Source organism: Bos javanicus, chromosome X, assembly GCF_032452875.1.
Source record: "Bos javanicus breed banteng chromosome X, ARS-OSU_banteng_1.0, whole genome shotgun sequence".
Lineage (NCBI taxonomy): Eukaryota > Metazoa > Chordata > Mammalia > Artiodactyla > Bovidae > Bos > Bos javanicus.
This window is the reverse complement of record NC_083897.1, coordinates 78,771,358-78,795,261: the sequence shown is the minus strand read 5'-3', so window position 1 is coordinate 78,795,261 and position 23,904 is coordinate 78,771,358. Positions and strand designations below refer to the sequence as shown.

Sequence of the window (23,904 nt, the reverse complement as noted above, 5' to 3'; positions counted from 1 at the left end):
TAACCACATAAATCCATCACATAATTGTGGGAAGTTTTATTCTTTGGCTAAATTTTTGCTTGTTGCTCTGACTGAGCTTGAGTAACTTAGAGGAAAAATCATATTTATGGCCAGGGTCAAAGCAGGTATGTATTACATACAGGTAGTTGGCCAGAACCCAGCAATTAGATTGATTTTTTAAAATTAGCATACGATTGTGTCCATGATAGAAAACATATGCAAAAGTCCAAGAAGTCAAGAAAACAGTATAAACTAAACGATCATATGAATCAGGTCCAGCATCTTGGGTAAACAATTTTCTGATGTTGTCTTCTTCTTGGCCTGTTTTAAATGTCGTTTCCTTTGAGCATTGTTTTAAGGTGAGTTTGAGGTCACCAGTCTGGTGCAGGGGCATATAGAAGTGGCAATTAATCCAAGGGTCAATTTCCCTTGTTTCACTGTGCATGAGCTAGTTAAGAGTACATGATAAAAAGTCCTTCCGTCCAGGTTGGAGGTAATCCTTTATTTTTTTTTTGGTAATCCTTTAAATTGTGTCTTTTCCAGTATACATAATCCCTGCTTGCAGGTCTTGGGGCATCTTATCTTCATCCAGAGATTACTGAGATAAGCCTCAGAAACAAAACTTAGAGTGTCCTTTAAATAATTTAATTAACTTAAAGCATAACATCAAAGAACTCTCTGTGAAATGAGTCAGTAAATACAGACCTCCATTAGTGTAACTGGTATTTAATGTTCATTGAAACATTATCTCTCTCTAAAATTTCTCTCATTTCTACCAAATATATCCAAATTAAAACTAAATTATGGCAAATAAAAAAATCTGGTTTCAGTAAACTTGGCCTGATAATAATTTATATAACTATAATTGATCAAATAGGCTTTTTGCTTTGCTGAAACTTATAAAAATCATATTTATTTATTTTTTAAATTATTTGGCTGTAATGGGTCTTAGTTGCAGCCCGTAGTATCTTTGATATTCATTTGGACATGCAGAATCTTTAGGTGTGGCATGTGAACCCTTGCAGCATGTGGGATCTAGTTCTTTGACCAGGGATTGAACTTGGGTCCCCTGCATTGGGAGCGCAGTCTTAACCTCTGGACCACCAGGGAAGTCCCTATTTGTTTATTTTTAATTGGAGGATAATTGGTTTACAATATTGTGTTGATTTCTTCCATATAGCAAAATGAATCAGCCATAGGTATACATGTGTCCCCTCCCCCTTGAACCTCCCTCCCTCTTATACCTCTTATACCATCCCAACCCTCTGGGTTGTCACACAGCACCCATCTGAGCTCCCAGTGGTATATAGCAGCATCCCACTAGCTATCTAAATGATGCTAAAGCTGAAACTCCAGTACTTTGGCCACCTCATGCGAAGAGTTGACTCATTGGAAAAGACTCTGATGCTGGGAGGGATTGGGAGCAAGAGGAGAAGGGGACGACAGAGGATGAGATGGCTGGATGGCATCACTGACTCAATGGACGTGAGTCTCAGTGAACTCTGGGAGTTGGTGGTGGACAGGGAGGCCTGACGTGCTGCGATTCATGGGGTCGCAAAGAGTCGGACACGACTGAGCGATTGATCTGATCTGATCTGATATATGTTTCACTCCTACTCTTTCAATTCATCCCACCCTTTCCTTCCGCTGCTATGTCCACTAGTCTACATCTGCATCACGTTTGCTACCCTGCAGATAGGTTCATTAGTATCTTGTTTCTAGATTGCATATGTATGCATTAATATACCAAATTAGTTTTTCTCTTTTTTAAAATTTTAATTGAAGACTAATTACTTTACAATATTGTAGTGGTTTTTGCCATACATTCACATGAATCAGCCATGAGCTCCAGTTTCATTCACTTTATTAGAACTCATTCAAATGAGTTCTTTTTAAAAAATTAATTTATTTTAATTGGAGGCTAATTACTTTACAATATTGTAAAGTTGTTTGCCATACATTCACATGAATCAGCCATGAGTGTACATGTTTCCCCCATCCTGAACCCCCTTCCCACCTCCCTCCCCAACCCATCCCTCAGGGTTGTCCCAGTGCACTGGCCCTGAGCACCCTGTCTCATGCATCGAACCTGGACTGGTGATCTCTTTCACATATGATAATATACATGTTTCAATGCTATTCTCTCAAATCATCCCACCCTCGCCTTCTCCCACAGAGTCCAAAAGTCTGTTCTTTACACCTGTGTCTCTTTTGCTGTCTCACGTATAGGGTCATCATTACCATCTTTCTAAATTCCATATATGTGTGTTATTATACTGTATTGGTGTTTTTCTTTCTGACTTACTTCACTGTGTAATAGGTTCCAGTTTTATCTACCTCATTAGAACTGATTCAAATGCATTCTTTTTAATAGCAGAGTAATATTCCATTGTGTATATGTACCACAGCTTTCTTATCCATTCATCTGCTGATGGACATCTAGGTTGCTTCTATGTGCTAGCTATTGTAAAGAGTGCTGCGATGAACATTGGGGTACACATGTCTCTTTCAATTTTGGTTTCCTTGGTGTGTATGCCCAGCAGTGGGATTGCTGGGTCGTATGTATGCCCCAATTTTTATGATGTCTTTTCTTCTACTAACCCTGGGATTCTTAATTTCTTCTTTTTCTAGTTGCTTTAGGTGTAAAGTTATTTGATTTTTCTCTTGTTTCTTGAGGTAAGCTTGTATTGCTATGAACCTTCCCCTTAGCACTGCTTTTACTGAATCCAATAGGTTTTGGGTTGTCATGTTTTCATTTTCATTTGTTTCTATGCATATTTTTATTTCTGTTTTGATTTCTTCTCTGATTTATTGGTTATTCAGAAGCGTGTTGTTTAGCCTCCATATGTTTGTATTTTTAATAGTTTTTTCCCCATAGTTGACATCTAATCTTACCACATTGTGATCAGAAAAGATGCCTGAAATGCTTTCAATCTTTTTGAATTTACCAAGGCTAGATCTGTGGCCCAGGATCCTGGAGAATGTTTTGTGTGCACTTGAGCAAAAAGGTGAAATTCATTGTTTTGGGGTGAAATTTCCTATAGATATCAATTAGGTCTATCTGGTCCATTATATCATTCAATGTTTGTGTTTCCTTGCTAATTTTCTGTTTGGTTGATCTATCCATAGGTGTCAGTGGGGTATTAAAGTCTCCCACTATTATTGTGGTAGTGTTAATTTCCCCTTTCATACTTGTTAGCATTTGCCTTACATGTTGCAGTGCTCCTATGTTGGGTGCATATATATTTATAATTGTTAAATCTTCTTCTTGGATGGATCCTTTGACCATTATGTAGTGTCCTTGTCTCTTTTCTTGGCCTTTATTTCAAAGTCTATTTTATCTGATATGAATATTGCTACTCCTGCTTTCTTTTGGTCTCCATTTGCATGAAATATCTTTTTCCAGCCCTTCACTTTCAGTCTGTATGTGTCCCTTGGTTTGAGGTGGGTCTCTTGTAGACAACATATATAGGGGTCTTGTTTTTGTATCTATTCAGCCAGTCTTTGTCTTTGGTTGCAGCATTCAAACCATTTACATTTAAGGTAATTATTGATAAGTATGATCCCGTTGCCATTTACTTTGTTGTTTTGGGTTTGAGCTTATAAACCTTTTCTGTGTTTTCTGTCTAGAGAAGATCCTTTAGCATTTGTTGAAGAGCTGGTTTGGTGGTGTTGAATTCTCTCAGCTTTTGCTTGTCTGTAAACCTTTTGATTTCTCATTCATATTTGAATGAGATCCTTGCTGGGTATAGTAATCTGGGTTATAGGTTTTTCTCTTTCATCACTTCAAGTAGGTCCTGCCATTCCCTTCTGGCCTGAAGAGTTCCTATTGAAAGATCAGCTGTTATCCTTATGGGGATCCCCTTGTGTGTTATTTGTTGCTTTTCCCTTGCTGCTTTTACTAGTTGCTCTTTGTGTTTGATCTTTGTTAATTTGATTAATATGTGTCTTGGGGTGTTTTGCCTTGGGTTTATCCTGTTTGGGACCCTCTGGGTTTCTTGGACTTGGGTGGCTATTTCCTTCCCCATATTAGGGAAGTTTTCAACTATTATCTCCTCAAATATTTTCTCATGCCCTTTCTTTTTGTCTTCTTTTTCTGGGACTCCTATGATTCGAATGTTGGGGCGTTTGACATTGTCCCATAGGTCTCTGAGGTTGTCCTCATTTCTTTTAATTCTTTTTTCTTTTTTCCTCTCTGCTTCGTTCATTTCCACCATTCTATCTTCCACCTCACTTATCCTATCTTCTGCCTCAGTTATCCTACTGTTGGTTCCCTCCATAGTTCTTTTAATCTCATTTATTTCATTATTCATTATTGATTGACTATTTTTTATTTCCTCTAGGTCCTTGTTAAACATTTCTTGCATCTTCTCAATCCTTGTCTCTATAGTCTATTTATCTGTAACTCCATTTTGTTTTCAAGATTTTGGATCATCTTTACTATCATTATTCTGAATTCTTTTTCAGATAGACTCCCTATCTTCTCTTATTTGGTTTGGTGTGCATTTATCATGTTCCTTTATCTGCTGAATATTTCTCTGCCTTTTCATTTTGTTTAGATTGCTATGCTTTGGGTGGCCTTTCTGTAGGCTGGAAGTTTGTGGTTCTTCTTTATTGTGGACCTTGATCCCTGTGGGTGGGGTTGAATTATTGGCTTGTCAAGGTTTCCTGGTTGGTGGATCTTGTGTCTATGTTCTGGTGGGTGGAGCTGGATCTCTTCTCTCTGGAGTGCAGTGAAGTGTCAAGCTATGAGTTTTGGCGTGTCTGTGGGTTTGGTGTGACTTTGGGCCGCCTGTATTTTAATGCTTAGGGCTGTGTTCCTGCATTGCTGGAGAATTAGCATCATATGTCTTGCTCTGGAACTTGTTGGCTCTTGGGTGGAGCTTGGTTTCAGTGTAGGTATGAAGGCTTTTGGATGAGCTCTTGTCTATTAATGTTCCCTGGTACCAGGAGTTCTCTAGTGTTCTCATGTTTTGGAGTTAAGCCTCCTGCCTCTGGATTTCAGTCTTATTCTTACAGAAGGCTCAAGCCTTCTCCATTCATACAGCACAGATGATAAAACATCTAGGTTAATGGTGAAAAGATTCTCCACAGTGAGGGACACCCATAGAGGTTCACAGAGTTATATGGAGAAGAGAAGAGGGAGGAGGGAGATAGAGGTGACCAGGAGGAGAAGAGGAGCAGTCAAAAGGGGAGAGACCAATCTAGCCAGTAATCAGTTCCCTAAGTGTTCTCCAAAGCCTGGAACACCCAGAGAGATTCACAGAGTTAAGTAGAGAAGAGAAAGGGGATGGAGGAGGTAGAGGTGAGCTGGAGGAAAAAAGGGAGAGTCAAAAGGGGAGAGCAATCAAGCCAGTCATCACACCCCTAAGTGAAAATGGATTTTGAAGATTAAATTCTTAAAGGTACAAAATTGATAACAAATACCAAAAAGCAAAGATTAGAAATATGGAGTAGAGGTTAGACTCTCCAAAATACAATATTAAAAATATACAACCAAATCAATCAAAAATTATATAAAAAAATAGGGACTTCCCTGGTGGTCCAGTGGCTAAGACTCCAAGATCCCAATGCAGCGGGCCTATGTTCAATCCTTGGTAAGGGAATTAAATCCCACATGCTGCAACTAAAGACCTGGTGCAGTCAAATAAATGAATATTTTAAAAGAAAAGTTTTATATATATATGAAATTTGCTTTAAAATAGGGTCTTTGTTTTGTAGGGTAGTATTAGGTTATAAAAATGAAAATTAAAGGAGCAGTAAAGAACTTAAAAAAATTAAAAGATGATAATATTAAAAATATATCTAGAGCTTCTCTGAAGCTGTTGTGGGCAGTGGGGTCAGTTCAGTTTCAGATAATTCCTTGTTCCAGCTTGTACTTCTTCTCAAGGTCTGTAGGCCCCTTCCAGTGCTTAGTCAATGTTGTCTACAGGGTTTTGATCTGTTGTACTTGTCACCTCCAGAGTGGTTCCCTCTTCTCTGTATATTTCAGCTTCCTCTGTTTGCAAGTCTCTTCAGTGTCTAATTTCCACCCAGACACAAGGGGGCAAAGGTGGTCACTTATTTAGGCTCACTTGTTCAGTTGTGTTGTGGGGTGGGAGGAACACTGCAAACAACTATCACTGGTGTGTGTAGGGAGTGCTCACAGTGTATAGACCACACTGGGTTTGCCCCAGCTCATGGTGGCATGTGCTTTCTAGGTCTATACTGCTTAGGCTCCAGGTTGCTGTGCAGGGATACTGTCCAAAGCAGGCCCTACTGTTCGTGCACTTCCAACGTCTAAGCTATTCAGATTCAGGTTCTCAGGTACTCTGCAAGGGCACAGATTCGGTTGGGCCTGCGTTTTTTGCCCTTCTTAGGTTTGAGCAGCTGAGGCAACCAGGTGCTTGGTGAGCACACTGTCCCAGGTGGGCTGTGCATCTTAATCACCTTCCCAGTCCTGGCCTCTTGGTTTCCCAGGTGTGCCTTGGGAGGACCATCTCAGTTGCGCTGTGTGTCTCCTCTCGGGAGCTAATCTCAGGCTGCGACCCTCGTGGTAGATGTCAACCATTCAGGATCCCAGAAAGACATGGTTAGCAACTGGGAGCCTCCTCACAGTTTGGTGGAGGATGCCAGTCTCTGGGGCTGAGATTGCCCCTTGCCTTGCCGCTCTGGCTGTCACATGCCTGCCTCCCTGCCTCCAGCAGGGGGGAGGGGCCTGTACGCAAATGGCTAGCTCTTCTTTGGCATCCATTCAATCCTTTGTTCTGGGTGCACCAGTCTTCATGATAGGTTAGAGCCTTTTGTAAAAAAGTCCTCTTTTTTTTTTTTCCTCTCTGGCTATCCCACAGTTTGGGTTGCTATCTCACATTAACTCCCTCAGATTGTCCTCAGGGCATTCAGGCCTGGTCCTTACCCTAAGCATGCAGCCCACGCCTCCCTGTCCAGCCCCTACTCACTGCTGGTGGATGCAAGCGTCTGGGCTACTTCTCTGCTGGGGTTGTGGTTAGGCGTGTATTCTGTGTTTTGTTGTTTTTTCCTCCAGTTTTGTTGCCCCCTGAATTCAAAAACTACCCACAGAGGCTCTGGTGAGAGGGTTTCCTGCTGTTTGGAAATTTTCTTCATGACTACCTCCCCAGGACCAGTCTCCTTCCCTAACTCTTTTGTCTCTCTTTTTGTCTTTTATATTTTGTCCTACCTCCTTTTGAAGAGAAGGGGCTGCCTTTCTGGGTGCCTGGTGTCCTCTGCCAGTGTTCAGAAGTTGTTTTGTGGAAGTTGCTCAGCATTCAAACAATCTTTTGATGATTTTGTGGGGGAGAAAGTGGTCTCCCCGTCCTATTCCTCTGCCATCTTGGGACTGCACCCCTCTGTTTTTCTGACTTCACTCTGTATAATATGATCTAGGTTCATCCACCTCATTACAACTGAGTCAAATGTGTTCCGTTTTATGGCTGAGAAATATTCCATTGTGTTTAGGTACCACAATTTCTTTATCAATTCATCTGTCGATGGACATCTAGGTTGCTTCCATGTCCTAGCTATTGTAAATACTCTTGCAATGAATATTGGGGTACATGTGTCTTTTTCAACACTGGTTTTCTCAGTGGATATATCCATTACTGGAATTGCTGGGTCATAGGATAGTTTTCAGCTTCTTTGGTGGCTCAGATGGTAAAGAATTTGCCTTCAATGCAGGAGAACCGGATTCAATCCCAAAGTCAGAAAGATCTCCTGGAGAAGGGAATGGCCACCAATTCCTGTATTCTTGCTTGGAGAATTCCGTATTCTTCCCTGGCAGTCTACAGTCCATGGGGTCACAAAGAGTCAGACATGACTGAGCAATATTTTCACTTCATGGTAGTGTTATTCATTCTTTTTAAAAGAATCTCTATACTGCTCTTAATAGTGACTGTATCAATTTGCATTCCCACCAACAGTGCAAGAGGGTTTCCTTTTCTCCACACCCTCTTGGGATTTATTGTTTATGGATTTTGGGGGGATGGCCATTGTGACCAGTGTAAGGTGATACCTGATTATAGTTTTTATTTGCATTTCTGGAATAATGAACAATGTTGAGCATCATTTCATGTGTTTATTAGCCATCTATATGTCTTTGGAGATATGTCTGTTTAGGTCTTCTTTAAGTTTAATTATGTCCCATTTGTTTATTTTTGTTTTTATTTCCATAACTCTGTGAGGTAGGTCATAGAGGATCTTACTGTGATTTATGTCAAAGAGTGTTCTGCCTATGTTTTCCTCTTAAGAGTTTTATAGTTTCTGGTCTTATATGTAGGTCTTTAATCCAGTTTGAATTTATTTTTGTATATGGTGTTAGTAAGTGTTCTAATTTCATTTTTTTACATGGCTCTGTCCAGTTTTCCCAGCATTATTTATTGAAGAGACTATCTTTTCTCCACTGTGTATTTTTGCCTCCTTTGTCAAAGATATGGTGCCCATAGGTGTGTGGGTTATCTCTGGGCTTTATCTCTTGTTCCATTGGTTTATATTTCTGTTTTTGTGCCAGTACCATACTGTCTTGATGACTGTAGCCTTGTAGTATAGTCTGAAGTCAGGAAGGTTGGTTCCTCCAGATCCATTCTTCTTAAAATTGCTTTGGCACATCGAGTCTTTTGTATTTACATACAAATTGTGCAATTTTTTGTTTTAGTTCTGTGAAAAATATCTTTGATAATTTGATAGAGATTGCATTGGATCTGTAGATTGCTTTGAATAGTATAGTCATTTTCACAATATAGATTCTTCCACTCCACGAACATGGTATATCTCTCGAACTGTTTTTGCTGTCTTTGATTTCTTTCATTAGTTTCGTATAGTTTTCTGCATACAAGTCTTTTGTCTCTTTAGGTAAGTTTATTCCTAGGTATTTTATTGTTTTTGTTGCAATGGTGAATGGGATTGTTTCCTTAATTTATCCTTCTGATTTTTCATTTTTAGTGTATAGGGATGCAAGGGATTTCTGCATATTAATTTTATATCCTGTAACTTTGCTATATTCATTGATTAGCTCTAGTAATTTTCTGATGGCATCTTAGGTAGAGTATCATGTCATTTGCAAACAGTGAGAGTTTTACATCTTCTTTTCCAATCTGGATTCCTTATTGTTTCTTTTTCTTCTCTGATTGCTGTAGCTAGGACTTCCAAAACTATGTTGAGTAATAGTGGTAAGTGTGGGCACCATTGCCTTGTTCCTGATCTTGAAGAAATGCTTTCAGTTTTTCACTGTTGAGAGTAATGTTTGCTGTAAGTTTATCATCTATGGTCTTCATTATTTTGAGGTATGTTCTTTCTATACCTACTTTCTGGAGAGGTTTTTTTTTTTTATGTCATAAATGAGAGTAAAAATTTTGTCAAAAGCTTTCTCTGCATCTATTGAGATGGTCATATGATTTTATCTCTCAGTTTGCTAATATTGTGTATCACATTGATTGATTTGCATATATTGAAGAATCCTTATATCCCTGGGATAAAGCTCAGTTGATCATGATGTATGATTCTTTAAATATATTGTTGGATTCTGTTTGCTAGAATTTTGAGGTTATTTGCATCTATGTTCATTAGTGCTATTTGCTGTAATTTTCTTTGTTTGTGGCATCTTTTTAAGCAGAATTGAAACATTTATCTTTTCTGTCTATCTGCTCCATCCAGAGATTGTAAAATGTTAGGTTTTCAGCAGCTTTATCAGATAAATCAGGAAGGCTACCTCACTAACAAGTACAGAAATCATAAGGTATTTGGGGGACCTTGTAAAGAGAGGAATTCACCTAGATCTCTTAGGCGAAATTACTGCAGATGGTGACTGCAGGCATGAAATTAAAAGATGCTTGCTCCTTGGAAGAGAAGCTATGCCCAACCTCGACAGCGTATTAAAGAGAAGAGACATTACTTTGCCAACAAAGGTCCATCTAGTCAAAGCTATGGTTTTTCCAGTGGTCATGTATGGATGTGAGATTTGGACTATAAAGAAAGCTGATTGCCAAATAATTGATGCTTTTGAACTGTGGTGTTGGAGAAGACCCTTGAGAGTCCCTTGGACTGCAAGGAGATCCAACCAGTCCTGAATATTCATTGGAAGGACTGATGCTAAAGCTGAAGCTCCAATACTTTGGCCTCCTGACGCGAAGAACTGACTCAATAGTAAAGACACTGATGCTGGGAATGATTGAAGGCAGGAGGAAAAGGGGATGACAGAGGATGAGATGGTTGGATGGCATCACCAACTCAATGGACATGAGTTTGAACAGGCTCCAGGAGTTGGTGATGGACAGGGAAGCCTAGCATGCTGCAGTCCATGGGGTCGCAAACAGTTGGACACGACTGAGCAACTGAACTGAACTGGTAATTAGTTTGAGGGGACGGTTTTCCTTATACCTGGAAAATACAGACTCAAACCAGTAACTTTTCAGACAGAAACCATAAAAATAGTAACCATTTTCACCAGTTCACTGAGTTCTTTTGTTAACTCTTTTTGTTAGCAGTTTATGAATGTCATTAAGATTCTTTAATTTCTTGCCCAGTTTAGTATAATGGTCTGAAAGTTAGAAACTTGTATTTTAACAAAGATTCTTTCTGTATATCTTCTTGAAGAGAAAGCATTTTGCAAAGGCATTAGAGTGAAACTGTAAGTGTCTATAATGACAAAAGACTTACGAAGGCACGTTTACATCTGATTACAATACAACTGACAAAGAAGCTTGGTTACTGCTATGACAAAGAACACTTTAAGATAACAACTAGAATTATGACTATCATTTTACCAGAACATATCACATTTTTGGGAATTCCATATGATTTCTCAATTATTTATATTATTAATATTTACCATACAATATAACTTAAGAATATTTATTACTCATTTGATAATACTTCCCATGTAATTTAACATACCAAATTAATCTAATTAGCTTAATATTTCTCTTTGGGATATTTCAGGGGCCCTTTGAAACATCCTGAAATTAGACAGAAGTCAAAGGACTTCATTAAATTTTGATTTAGTAAATTTTATCAATAAATATCGGGTTAAAACACTCATTCAGATAGGATCATAGGTCACTGTGAAACAATATTTATTCACTTAGTTGAAGTTGCAATAAAAGATTTCGAAGTCTAATACAGAGCAGATCACTTAAAAGTAAGGAACTTAAAATCTGTTATCAAAGGTAGTTTATCATCTTAGGAAAACTTGTACTATACACAAAACTCTTTTTTCAGGGTCTGCTTTCCACAAAGCTTTCTCTCTTTCTGTAGCCATCACTTAATTTGCCCATCCAGTAACAAACACCTGTAAGTCAAACCTACTACCTTTTTCCTTAATAAAATGCAATTCCATTCCTCAGACCTTCTTTACTAAAAAAATGCATCCCACTTTTCTTATGCAACCATGAACTGTCCTTTATATCAGCACTGTAGATTGGTGAACACAAATACTTGTGATAATTTCTAAAAATACTTGCTTTCTTATAGAGAACATTTCAGGATGGTACCTAACATATTCATTAATAGTGCAAAATATCTTTAACTAACTGTGAGAGGAAGCCAGTGCTCAGTAATTAATGTTTCAGTATCTTATTTTATTTGGGAGTGACCTACCTATTCAATAACTTCCATCATTTAATTTTGCACAACCCTAGATTTTCAAGTTACCAAAATCTGAAGAGATTTAAACATAATTTTTCTTAACAGATTTTATCTAAAAGTGCTTATCTCATTTACATTTCTTTTCTTAAAAGTTTCTTCACATTGAGTTACTTTCCTTGCTTACAAATTTCCAACAGATATAATAAGATCTTATTCGGCTTATATTAAACCTAGCCACAATAAAAGTATTATACTTAATGTTGATACTATAAGTGCTTACTTTTCTTTAGACCAATTAAATCAGAGCTTATTACAAATAAACCTTAGCAATACTATCCAAAGACGTATACTGAGACATACATATGTCCAGCCAGACACGACAAGATATCCAGCTTCATCCTCTAGGCTTAGTCATGAATCAGATATCACAGTATAAAACTCACTAGTTTATAAATAGCAGTTGGAATTTAAAAAAAAATTTAAGGCTTCATACTCCTTTTTCCCGCTTCAGTTTCAGAAATTAAAGATAATCTACATAAGATGTGATTCTGAGATGTGTCTCTCATGAGATACGTCTACATAAGATGTGATCCTCAAGGCACAGGAAACAAAAATCAGGTTCTTTATATAGGACTTATCCCTTCAGAACTTATTTTCTTTCAAGCAAACTTTCTCTGTGGGTTGGAATGAAACTGGTTGGAAGTCAGTTAACCTTCTACTGGTATTGTGTACTTAATTGGCACAATTGAAGGTTCTTCATTTTCATAGATACACCCTTTTATTTCTTTTAATGATTCTGAAAACTTGATCAGCCAGCGTAACAAATGTTTGTGTGTAACTTGGACCAACCTACATTGTCTAATTATTAGAGTAGTCAAATCCAGATCTAAGCCTTCTAAAAAGGCAGAATTAAGTAAAGGATCATTTTGATGGTTAAAGAATGACTCAGGTGTCAAGCCAGAATATTGCTTAGAAGTTTATTTTTTTTCAAACCCTTCCTAACAATCCAGAATTGATTCATTCGATCTTTGCTTGCACTGTTGAATCTCTGTCCACTCTACAGTTTTAGGAAAAAGCTCTGGGATAAATTTGAATTATTTTTGAGCTAATTCCTTACATTCATTTTGAGCCTGTGTTTCCAAATCCATTAAGGGATGTTTCCATCCTGCTTCCTCTATTCATTCCCTTGCTTTGCTTTCAGAAACTAACAGCTGTAATGATTGATACAGATCTGAAAATTTGGGCTTGTAGGACTGGATGGTTAACCCGAATTCCTTAGCAAATCCCAATGGATCCTGACTTGGATCAGGAAATTCCTTAGCTAAAGCTTTAAGTTCTCCTTAAGGGAGCTATAATTACTTCTGATTTTTTTTTTTTTTTTAATCCTTCTTTGCTTGAGCAAGGGAAGCAGCAGGACATGGAGGCATTGGATAATTTGGAAGAGATAGCATCTGGCCAGTTAATTCAGATAGAAGAGGATACTCCGGGGGAGCAGAGGGAGAGACAGTAACAGAGTACCAGCAGCCTTTTTTGTTCTGATACAGTTTCAAGAGAAGTTTCTACATACCAAAGTAAGTATTTCATTCAGTCTGCTTGATATTATGGCCAGCTTGTTTAACCGTGTATATCAATTTTGGAATATCAAAAGAACCCCAATTTGGCCATTTTAAGTTGAGAGCTCCCCAGTTAACTATGTACTTGCAAGTATGAGCTCTGTACGTATTATACATGAATCTGGCTGGAGTGTTCGTCAGAGGTTGGCTTTCTGAAGCTCCTCATTTCTGTTTTTGAGAGACTCTATTTCCCATTGTTTGTTGAATTTGTCAGGGATAAAATTCACTGCTGAAATTGTGTGATGGGCCTATGTGTTTCTTGTGAGCTTAATTCTTACAAGCATCACCCCAGACTCATTTCAGCTCTTCTTATATGTCTCGGTTTCTTTCTTTAGCAGTTTAAGGCCACCATGAGTGCTCAGATTGCTGAATGGCCAATTCTTATTAATGACCCCTGGTGAGCAAGTGTTTTAATTAATGAGTGGGTTTCCCTATGGAACCACCGCACAGTATGAGGACATGGCCTCTACTACTCCTGTAAATTTCTCACTCACCTGAGAAAGCCATAACTGGCCAGGAGGACTGTTGTCCCTTTTCTGTGGAGCAAAGGTCTCATGTATTAATAATAGTTTCCCTTTTATCCCTACAATTTCTATTAAGGCAGCCAAATTGAGAAAGTGTCAGATCGGCCTTTTACCTAACCACTCAGCCAAGACTGCTTAGTCTCCTACAACTGAGCAGACCCTGCTATCTTTCAAACAGTGCAATGGGCTGCTGCTGGTATCAAAGCTCCACTTGCTCACAGAGTTCAGGCAAAGGAGGGAAGTCCACTCTGGGTCACATCACTCATTGCATTACAACTGTTGATTTAAAAAAAAAGCACATTGTGAGAGCTGTGAGTTGTTTCATGTTGGGCAAAATGAAGACTGTGACCTGGGAAACAGCATCTCAGATAGCTTTGAGAAGGGCTTCCCAGGTGTCAGTAATGGTAAAGAATCTGCCTGCTAATGCAGGACACATAAGAGACACAGTTCCGATCCCTGGTCAGGAAGATCCCCTGGAGGAGGGCATGGGAACCCACTCCAGTATTCTTGCCTGGAGAATCCCATGGACAGAGGAGCCTGGAGGGCTATAGTCCATAGAGTCGCAAAGAGTTGGACATGACTAATTGACTTAGCATGGTTTTGGTGGGGGGGAATACATGAAATCAAGCACATATTTTCCCAGAAGATTTCTACCAGTCTTGTGAAGCTTATTCCAGTCACAAATAACAGTCATCATCATGAGGGATTTTAGTGCCTTTCTAAATATGAGGAGATAGAAGAATTGGGCTCCTTAAATTGGCTCCTAAAAATAACTATCTGAAGACTTGTCCTGCCAGTTTTACCCTGGGTACAAAGTGCTTCATTTCTGCTTTCCATTCTGAATTCCTTTCAGGGGGTGTTGAAGGTTGGTGGCTTCAGTAGCACACGATTCCATCCTTGTAGAGGTAGATGGCAAATGCCCATGGCCAGTGTCAATTTGTAGTTGACACATGATAAATTGGCTCTGCAGGTGGCACTAGTGGTAAAGAACATGCCTGCCACTGCAGAAGACACAAAAGACTCAGATTTGATCCCTGGATTGGGCAGATCTCCTGGAGGAGGGCATGACAACCCACTCTAGTATTCTTGCTTGGAGAATCCTACAGACAGAGGAGCCTGACAGGCTACAGTCCAATAGGGACACAAAGAGTTGGACACAACTGAAGGGACTTAGCATGCACATAGGCATGATACATTAAACTCTAAAATTCTAGGACATAGAGCTCATAAGATAAATTTCGATTTCATTATAAAATCTTATTATTGATTAATCTTTTAGTATCTTTTAGGTGACAGACCTATTCTTAGGGGAACTAAAAGCAACTGTCTTTCTCTTGCAAATCTCTACAAATACCAGAATGTAAATATCCAGTCTCATCACTTCATGGCAAATAGATGGGGAAACAATGGAAACAGTGACAGACTTTATTTTCTTAGGCTCCAAAATCACTGCAGATAGAGACTGCAGCCATGAAATTAAAAGACACTTGCTCCTTGAAAGAAAAGCTGTGACCAAACTAGACAAAATGGTAACGATAACCCTGTATACGAGACAGCAAAAGAGACACTGATGTATAGAACAGTCTTATGGACTCTGTGGGAGAGGGAGAGGGTGGGAAGATTTGGGAGAATGGCATTGAAACATGTGAAATGTCATGTATGAAACGAGAAAAAAAAAAAAGAAAAAGACTAAACTTCTAGTATGAAAAAAAATAAATAAATAAAAGGCAGAGGCATTACTTTGCCAACAAAAGTCTGTCTAGTTAAAGCTATTGTTTTTCTAGTAGTCATGTATGGATGTGAGAGTTGGACCATAAAGAAAGCTGAGCACTGAAGAACTGATGCTTTTGAACTGTGGTGTTGGAGAAGACTCTTGAAAGTCCCTTGTACTGCAAGGAGATCAAGCAAGTGAATCCTAAAGGAAATCAGTCCTGAATATTCATTGGAAGGACTGATGCTGAAGCTGAAACTCCAATACTTTGGCCACCTGATGCAAAGAACTGACTCATTTGTGAAACACTGAGGGCAGGAGAAGGGGTTGAGAGAGGATGTGATGGTCGGATGGCATCACTGACACGATGGACATGAGTTTGAGTAGGCCCCGGGAGTTGCTGATGGACAAGGAAGCCTAGCGTGCTACAGTCCATGGGGTCGCAAAGAGTCAGACACAACTGAGCGACTGAACTGAACTGAACTGAACTGAAATACAGTCCACAAGGATGAGACTGAGCCTAATTAGCTCAATCAGGCAAGACCAGAAATCAAGGGAAAAAATGAAAAAGTTATAGTTTTAAAATTCAAAATGCTGAGAATAACTCCCTTAGCCAAGCTTTACAAATAGTAAAGCCTTAGTCATCTGAGGAAACAGCTTTAATCTATTCTAACTGTGCTTTTTAAACTAATAAGTTTACATAGTAATACCTGATTCATAACTTAGTTTTTTTTATGTTTTTTTTTTTTTTTTAAACTTTGTATTATTGAGGGACTATAGCTGAATAACAGTGTTGTGCAGTTTCAGGTGAACAGCAAAGGGATTCACCCACACATGTATATGTATCCATTCTCCCCCAATCCCCCCTCCCATCCGGGCTGCCACCTAATACTGAGCAGAGTTGCATGTGCTGTACAGTAGTTTCTTGTTGATTATCCATGGAAAATATAACATTGTGTACATGTCTATTGCAAACTCCTTAACTGTCCCTTCTGCCTGGCAACCATAAGTTCATTCTCTAAAGTCTATGAGTCTGTTCTGGTTTTGTAAGTTCATTTGTATAATTTTGTTATAGATTCCACATATAAGGGATGTCATATAATACTTCTCCTTCTCTGTCTGACATACATCATTCAGTATGACAATGTTTAGGCCCATCTATGTTGCTGTAAATGCCATTATTTCAGTTTTTTAATGTTTGAGTAATATTCCACTGTATATATGTACCACATCTTTATCCATTCCTCTGTCAATGGGCATTTAGGTTACTTCTATGTTTTGGCTATTGTAAACACTGCTGTAATGAACATTGGGGTGCATGTATCCTTTGGGTACAACAAGGCTGTATATTGTCCCCCTACTTATTTAACTGCTATGCAGAATACATCATGCAAAATGCCAGGTTAGATGAATTCACAAGCTGGAATAAGGATTTCCAGGAGAAATCCCAGTAACCTCAGATATGCAGATGATATCACTGTCAGTGCAGCATGTGAAAGGAACTTAAGAGCCTCTTGATGAGGGTGAAAGAGGAGAGTGAAAAATCTGACTTAAAACTCAACATTAAAATTTAAGATCATGGCGTCTGGTTCCATCTGATGGGCAGGGCCATGCTCAGTACATCTTTAATCCAATTTTCTGTTGATGGGCTGGGCTATGTTCCCTCCCTGTTGTTTGACCTGAGACTAGACTATGGTGGAGGTAATGAAGATAATGGTGACCTCCTTCAAAAGGTCCCATGCACGCACTCCCACACTCAGTGTCCCTGACCCTGCAGCAGTCTACTGCCGACCCACGCCTCCACCAGAGACTCCTGGACACTAACAGTCAGGTCTGGGTCAGTCTCTTGTTGGGTCACAGCTCCTTTCTCTTGGGTTCTAGTTCATACAAAGTTTTGTTTGTGCCCTCCAAGAGTCTGTTTCCCCAGTCCTGTGTAAGTTCTGTAATCAAATCCCACTGGCTTCAAAAGTCAAATTCTCTGGGGGTTCTCAGTCCCTTTGCCAGATCCCCAGGTGGGGAAAACTGTTTTGGGTCCTAGAGCTTTCTTAACAGTGCGAGAATTTCTTTGGTATAATTGTTCTGTAGTTTGTGGGTCATCTGCTCGGTGACTCTATGGTGGGGTTAATGGCAACCTCCTCCAAGAAGGCTTATGCCACAGGCTGTGTGACACAGGTAGCTGCACTAAGAACCCCTGCCCCTGCAGGAGGCCACTGATGACCCGAACCTCTGCAGGAGACGCAAACACAGGTCTGGCTCAGTCTCTGTGGGGTCTGTGAACAAGACCCAGATTGCCCCAAAGTCAGTCTCTCCCATCCAGAAGATTCCATAAACCTCTTATCCTTATTCGTCAGAGGGCGGACAAAATGAAAACCATAATCACAGAAAACTAATCAAACTTATCACATGGACCACAGCCTTGTCTAACTCAATGAAACTATGAGCCATGCCATGTAGGGCCAGCCAAGATGGATAGGTCATGGTGGAGAGTTATGACAAAACGTGGTCCACTGGAGAATGGAGTGGCAAACTATTTCAGAATTCTTGCCTTGAGAACCCCATGAACCATATAAAAAGGCAAAAAGAACACTGAAATATGAACTCCCCAGGTAAATCAAGGTAAATTAGAAGTGGTCAAGAGGAGATGTGGAGAAGGAAATGGCAACCCACTCCAGTATTTTTGCCTGGAGAATCCCAGGGACAGAGGAGCCTGGCAGGCTTCTGTCTGTGGTGTGGCAGAGTCAGACATGACTGAAGCGACTTAGCAGCAGCAGCAGCAATGTGATACACCACTTTAACAAATTGAAAGATAAAAACCATATCATTATCTCAACAGATGCAGAGAAAGCCTTTGACAAAATTCAACATCCATTTATGATAATAAAAAAAAAAAAACCCTCCAGAAAGCACAATAGAAGGAACATATCTCAAGATAATAAAAGCCATATATGATAAACCCACAGCAAACATTATCCTCAATGGGGAAAAATTGAAAGCATTTCTTCTAAAGTCAGGAACAAGACAAGGGTGCCCACTCTCACCACTACTATTCAACATAGTTTTGGAAGTTTTTGCCACAGCAGTCAGAGAAGAACAAGAAATAAAAGGAATCCAGATTGGAAAAGAATAAGTAAAACTCTCACCGTTTGCAGATGACATGATCCTCTACATAGAAAACCCTAAAGACACCAGCAGAAAATTACTAGGGCTAATCAAGGAATATAGTAAAGTTGCAGGATATAAAATTTCTGCATATAAAATTTCTGTGTATTAACACAGAAATCCCTTGCATTCCTATACATTAACAGAAAACAGATTAAGGAAACAATTCCATTCACCATTGCGATGAAAAAAATAAAATACTTAGGAATAAACCTACCTAAAGATACAAAAGACCTATATATAAACTATAAACCCTGATTAAAGAAATCAAAGAGGACACAAATAGATGGAGATATATACCATGTTCATGAATCGGAAGAATCAATATAGTGAAAATGAGTATACTACCCAAAGAAATCTATCAGATCAGATCAGATCAGTCGCTTAGTCGTGTCCAACTCTTTGCGACCCCATGAATCGCAGCACGCCAGGCCTCCCTGTCCATCACCAACTCCCGGAGTTCACTCAGACTCACGTCCATTGAGTCAGTGATGCCATCCAGCCATCTCATCCTCTGTCATCCCCTTCTCCTCCTGCCCCTAATCCCTCCCAGCATCAGAGTCTTTTCCAATGAGTCAACTCTTCGCATGAGGTGGCCAAAGTACTGGAGTTTCAGCTTTAGCATCATTCCTTCCAAAGAACTCCCAGGGCTGATCTCCTTCAGAATGGACTGGTTGGATCTCCTTGCAGTCCAAGGGACTCTCAAGAGTCTTCTCCAACACCACAGTTCAAAAGCATCAATTCTTCAGCACTTAGCCTTCTTCACAGTCCAACTCTCACATCCATACATGACCACAGGAAAAACCATAGCCTTGACTAGACGGACCTTTTCAAAGTAATGTCTCTGCTTTTGAATATGCTATCTAGGTTGGTAGATTCAATCAATCCCTATCAGGCTACCAATGGTATTTTTTACAGAACTAGAAAAAATAATTTCACAATTTGTATGGAAATATAAAAATCCTCACATAGCCAAAGTAATCTTGAGAAAGAAGATTGAAACTGGAGAAATGAACCTTCCTGACTTCAGACTGTAGTACAAAGCTACAGTCATCAAGGCAGTATGGTACTGGCACAAAGACAGAATTTTGATCAATGGAACAAATTAGAAAGCCCAGAGATAAATGAACACACCTATGGATACCTTATCTTTTTGACAAAGGAGGCAAGAATATACAATGGAGAAAAGACAATTTCTTTAAAAAGTGGTGCTAGGAAAACTGGTCAACCACCTGTAAAAGAATGAAACTAGGACACTTTCTAACATCATACACAAAAATAAACTCAAAATGGATTAAAGATCTAAATGTAAGACCAGAAGCTATGAAACAAGGAAAACATAGGCACAACACTTTCTGACAGAAATCACAGCAAGATCCTGAATGACCCACCTCCAAGAATAATGGAAAGAAAAGCAAAAATAAACAAATGGGACCTAATTAAGCTTAAAAGCTTTTGCACATGAAGGAAACTATAAGCAAGGTGAAAAGACAGCCTTCAGAATGGGAGAAAATAATAGCAAATGAAGCAACTGACAAAGAATTAATCTCAAAAATAGACAAGCAGCTCCTGCAGCTCAATACCAGAAAAATTAATGACCCAATCAAAAAAATGGGCCAAACAACTAAACATACATTTCTCCAAAGAAGACATACAGATGGCAAACACATGAAAAGATGCTCAACATCACTCATTATCAGAAAAATGCAAATCAAAACCATAATGAGTTACCATCTCAAGCCGGTCAGAATGGCTGCCATCAAAAAGTCTACAAACAATAAATGCTGGAGAGGGTGTGGAGAAAAGGGAACCCTCTTACACTGTTGGTGGGAAGGCATACTAGTACAGCCACTATGGAGAATAGTGTGGAGGTTCCTTAGAAAACTGGAAATAGAACTGCCATATGACCCAGCAATCCCACTGCTGGGCATCCACACTGAGGAAACCAGAATTGAAAAAGATACGTGTATCCCAGTGTTCATCACAGCACTGTTTACAGTAGCTAGGACATGGAAGCAACCTAGATGTCCATCAGCAGATGAATGGATAAGGAAGTTGTACATATACACAATGGAATGTTACTCATCTATTAGAAAGAACGCATTTGAATCAGTTCCAATGAGGTGGATGAAACTGGAGCCTATTATACAAAGTGAAGTAAGTCAGAAAGAAAAACACCAATACAATATATTAATGCATATATATGAAATTTAGATGGAGAAGGAAATGGCAACCCACTCCAGTATTCTTGCCTGGAGAGTCCTGTGGATGGAGGGGCCTGGTGGGCTGCCGTCTATGGGGTCGCACAGAGTTGGACACGACTGAGGTGACTTAGCAGCAGCAGCAGCATGGAATTTAGAAAGATGGTAATGATGACCCTATCTGTGAGACAGCAAAAGAGATACAGATATAAAGAAAAGACTTTTGGACTGTGTGGGAAAAGACGAGGGTGGGATGATTTGAGAGAATAGCATTGATACATGTATATTACCATATGTGAAATGCATCACCAGTCCTAGTTCGATGCATGAAACAGGGCAGTCAAAACTGGTGCACTCCAACAACCCAGAGGGATGGGATTGAGACGGAGGTGGGAGAGGGTTTTGGGATGGGGGACTCATGTACACCTGTGGCTGATTCATGTCAATGCATGGCAAAAAAACACCAAAATATTATAAAGTAACTAGCCTCCAATTAAAATAAATCGGTTCAGTTCAGTTCAGTCATTCAGTCGTGTCCGACTCTTTGCCACCCCATGAACTGCAGCATGCCAGGCCTCCCTGTCCATCACCAGCTCCCGGAGTTTACCCAAACTCATGTCCATTGAGTCGGTGATGCCATACAACCATCTCATCCTCTCTTGTCCCCTTCTCCTCCTGCCTTCAATTATTCCCAGCATCAGGGTCTTTTCCAGTGAGTCAGTTCTTTGCATCACGTGGCCAAAGTATTTAGTCCTTCAGCTTCAGCATCAGTCCTTCCAATGAATATTCAGGACTGGTTTGTTTTGGATTGACTGGTTTGATCTCCTTGCAGTCCAATGGACTCTCAAGAGTCTTCTCCAGCACCACAGTTCAAAGGCATTGATTCTTGGGTGCTCTGCCTTCTTTACAGTCTAGCTCTCACAACGGTTTTTGACCACTTGGAAGACCATAACTTTGACTATATGGACCTTTGTCAGCAAAGTAATGTCTCTACTTTTTAATATGCTATCTAGGTTGGTCATAGCTTTTCTTCTAAGGATCAAGCGCCTTTTAATTTCATGGCTACAGTCACCATCTGCAGTGATTTTGGAGCCCAAGAAAATAAAGTCTGTCACTGTTTCCATTATTTCCCCATCTATTTGCCATGAAGTGATGGGACCAGATGCCATGATCTTAGGTTTTTGAATGTTGAGTATTATTAAGCCAGTCTTTTCACTCTCCTCTTTCACTTTTATCCTGAGCCTCTTAAGTTCCTCTTCACTTTCTGCCATAAGGGTGATGTCATCTGCATATCTGAGATTACTGATATTTTTCCTGAGAATCTTAATTCCAGCTTGTGTTTCATGCAGCCCGGCATCTTGCATGAAATATAAGTTAACTAAGCAGGGTGACAATATACAGCCTTGACATACTCCTTTCCCAGTTTGGAACTAGTCCATTGCTCCATGTCTAGTTCTAACTGTTGCTTTTTGACCTGCTTACAGATTTCTCAGGAGGCAGGTAAGGTGGCCTGGTATTCCCATCTCTTAAGAATTTTTCACAGTTTGCTGTGATCCACACAATCAAAGGCTTTGGAATAGTCAATAAAGCAGAAGTAGATGCTTTTCTGGAATTCTCTTGCTTTTTCTATGATCCAGTGGATGCTGGCAATTTGATCTCTGGTTCCTCTGCCTTTTCTTAATCCAGCTTGTGCATCTGGAAGTTTTCGGTTCACATACTGTTGAAACCTAGCTTGGAGAATTTTGAGAATTACTTTGCTAGTGTGTGAAATGAGTGCAATTGTGTTGAAACATTCTTTGGTATTGCCTTTCTTTGGGATTGGAATGAAAACTGACCTTTTCCAGTCCTGTGGCCACTGCTGAGTTTTCCAAATTTGCTGGCATATTAAGTGCAGCACTTTCACATCATCATCTTTTATGATTTGAAATGGCTCAGCTGGAATTTCATTACCTCCACTAACTTTGTACTTAGTGATGCTTCCTAAGGCCCACTTGACTTCGCATTCCAGGATGTCTGGCTCTAGGTGAGTGATCACACCATCGTGATTATCTGGGTCATTAAGATCTTTTTTGTATAGTTCTTCTGTGTTTTCTTGCCGCCTCTTCTTAATATCTTCTGCTTCTGTTAGGTCCATAACATTTCTGTCCTTTATTGTGACCATCTTTGCATGAAATATTCCCTTGGTATCTCTAATTTTCTTGAAGAGACCTCTTGTTTTTCCCATTCTATTGTTTTCCTCTATTTCTTTGCATTGATCTCTGAGTTAGGCTTTCTTATCTCTCCTTGCTATTCTTTGGAACTCTGCATTCAGATGGGTATATCTTTCTTTTCTCCTTTGTCTTTCACTGCTCTTCTTTTCTCAGCCATTTTTTAGGCCTCCACAGACAACCATTTTGCCTTTTTGCATTTCTTTTTCTTGAAGATTGTTTTGATTACTGCCTCCTGTTCAGTGTCATGAACCTCCATCCATAGTTGTTCAGGCACTCTGTCTATATATATATAAAGTGGAAAAGTGAAAGTGTTAGTCACTCAGTCATGTATGACTCTTTGTGACCCCCATGGACTGTAGCCTGCCAGGCTGCTCTGGCCGTGGATTTTGTCAGGCAATAATACTGGAATGGGTAGCCATTCCTTTCTCCCGTGTATCTTCCTGACCCAGAGATTGAGTCCAGGCCTCCTGTATTGCAGGCAGGCTCTTTACCATCTAAGCCACCAGGGAAACCTTACACACACACACACACAAACACAGAGGAATACAGCTCAGCCATAAAAAATTTTGCCATTTACAACAACGTGGATGGGCTTGGATGGTATTACACTAAGTGAAACAAATCAGAGGAAGACAAATACTGTACGATATCACTTATATATGAAATCAAAAAGAATACAACAAACTAGTGAAAATAACAAAAAAGAAGCAGACTCACAGATACAGAGAATGAAGTAGTAGTACCAGTGGGGAGATGGAAAGGGGAGGGGCAAAATTTGGATAGGGAATTGAGGTTAGAAACTACTATGAATATAAAATATAAGCTACAAGGGTATATTGTACAACAGGGAATATATTACATGCAATAATTTAGCCAATATTTTATAATAAGTATAAATGTAGTGTAACCTTT

The 23,904-nt window shown here is 39.5% G+C and overlaps 1 pseudogene; it reads left to right on the top strand.

Annotated features, from left to right (window-relative positions):
* Positions 1-23,904, top strand: part of LOC133243152 (NADH dehydrogenase [ubiquinone] flavoprotein 2, mitochondrial-like) — a 193,797-nt pseudogene that overhangs the window by 150,442 nt on the left and 19,451 nt on the right.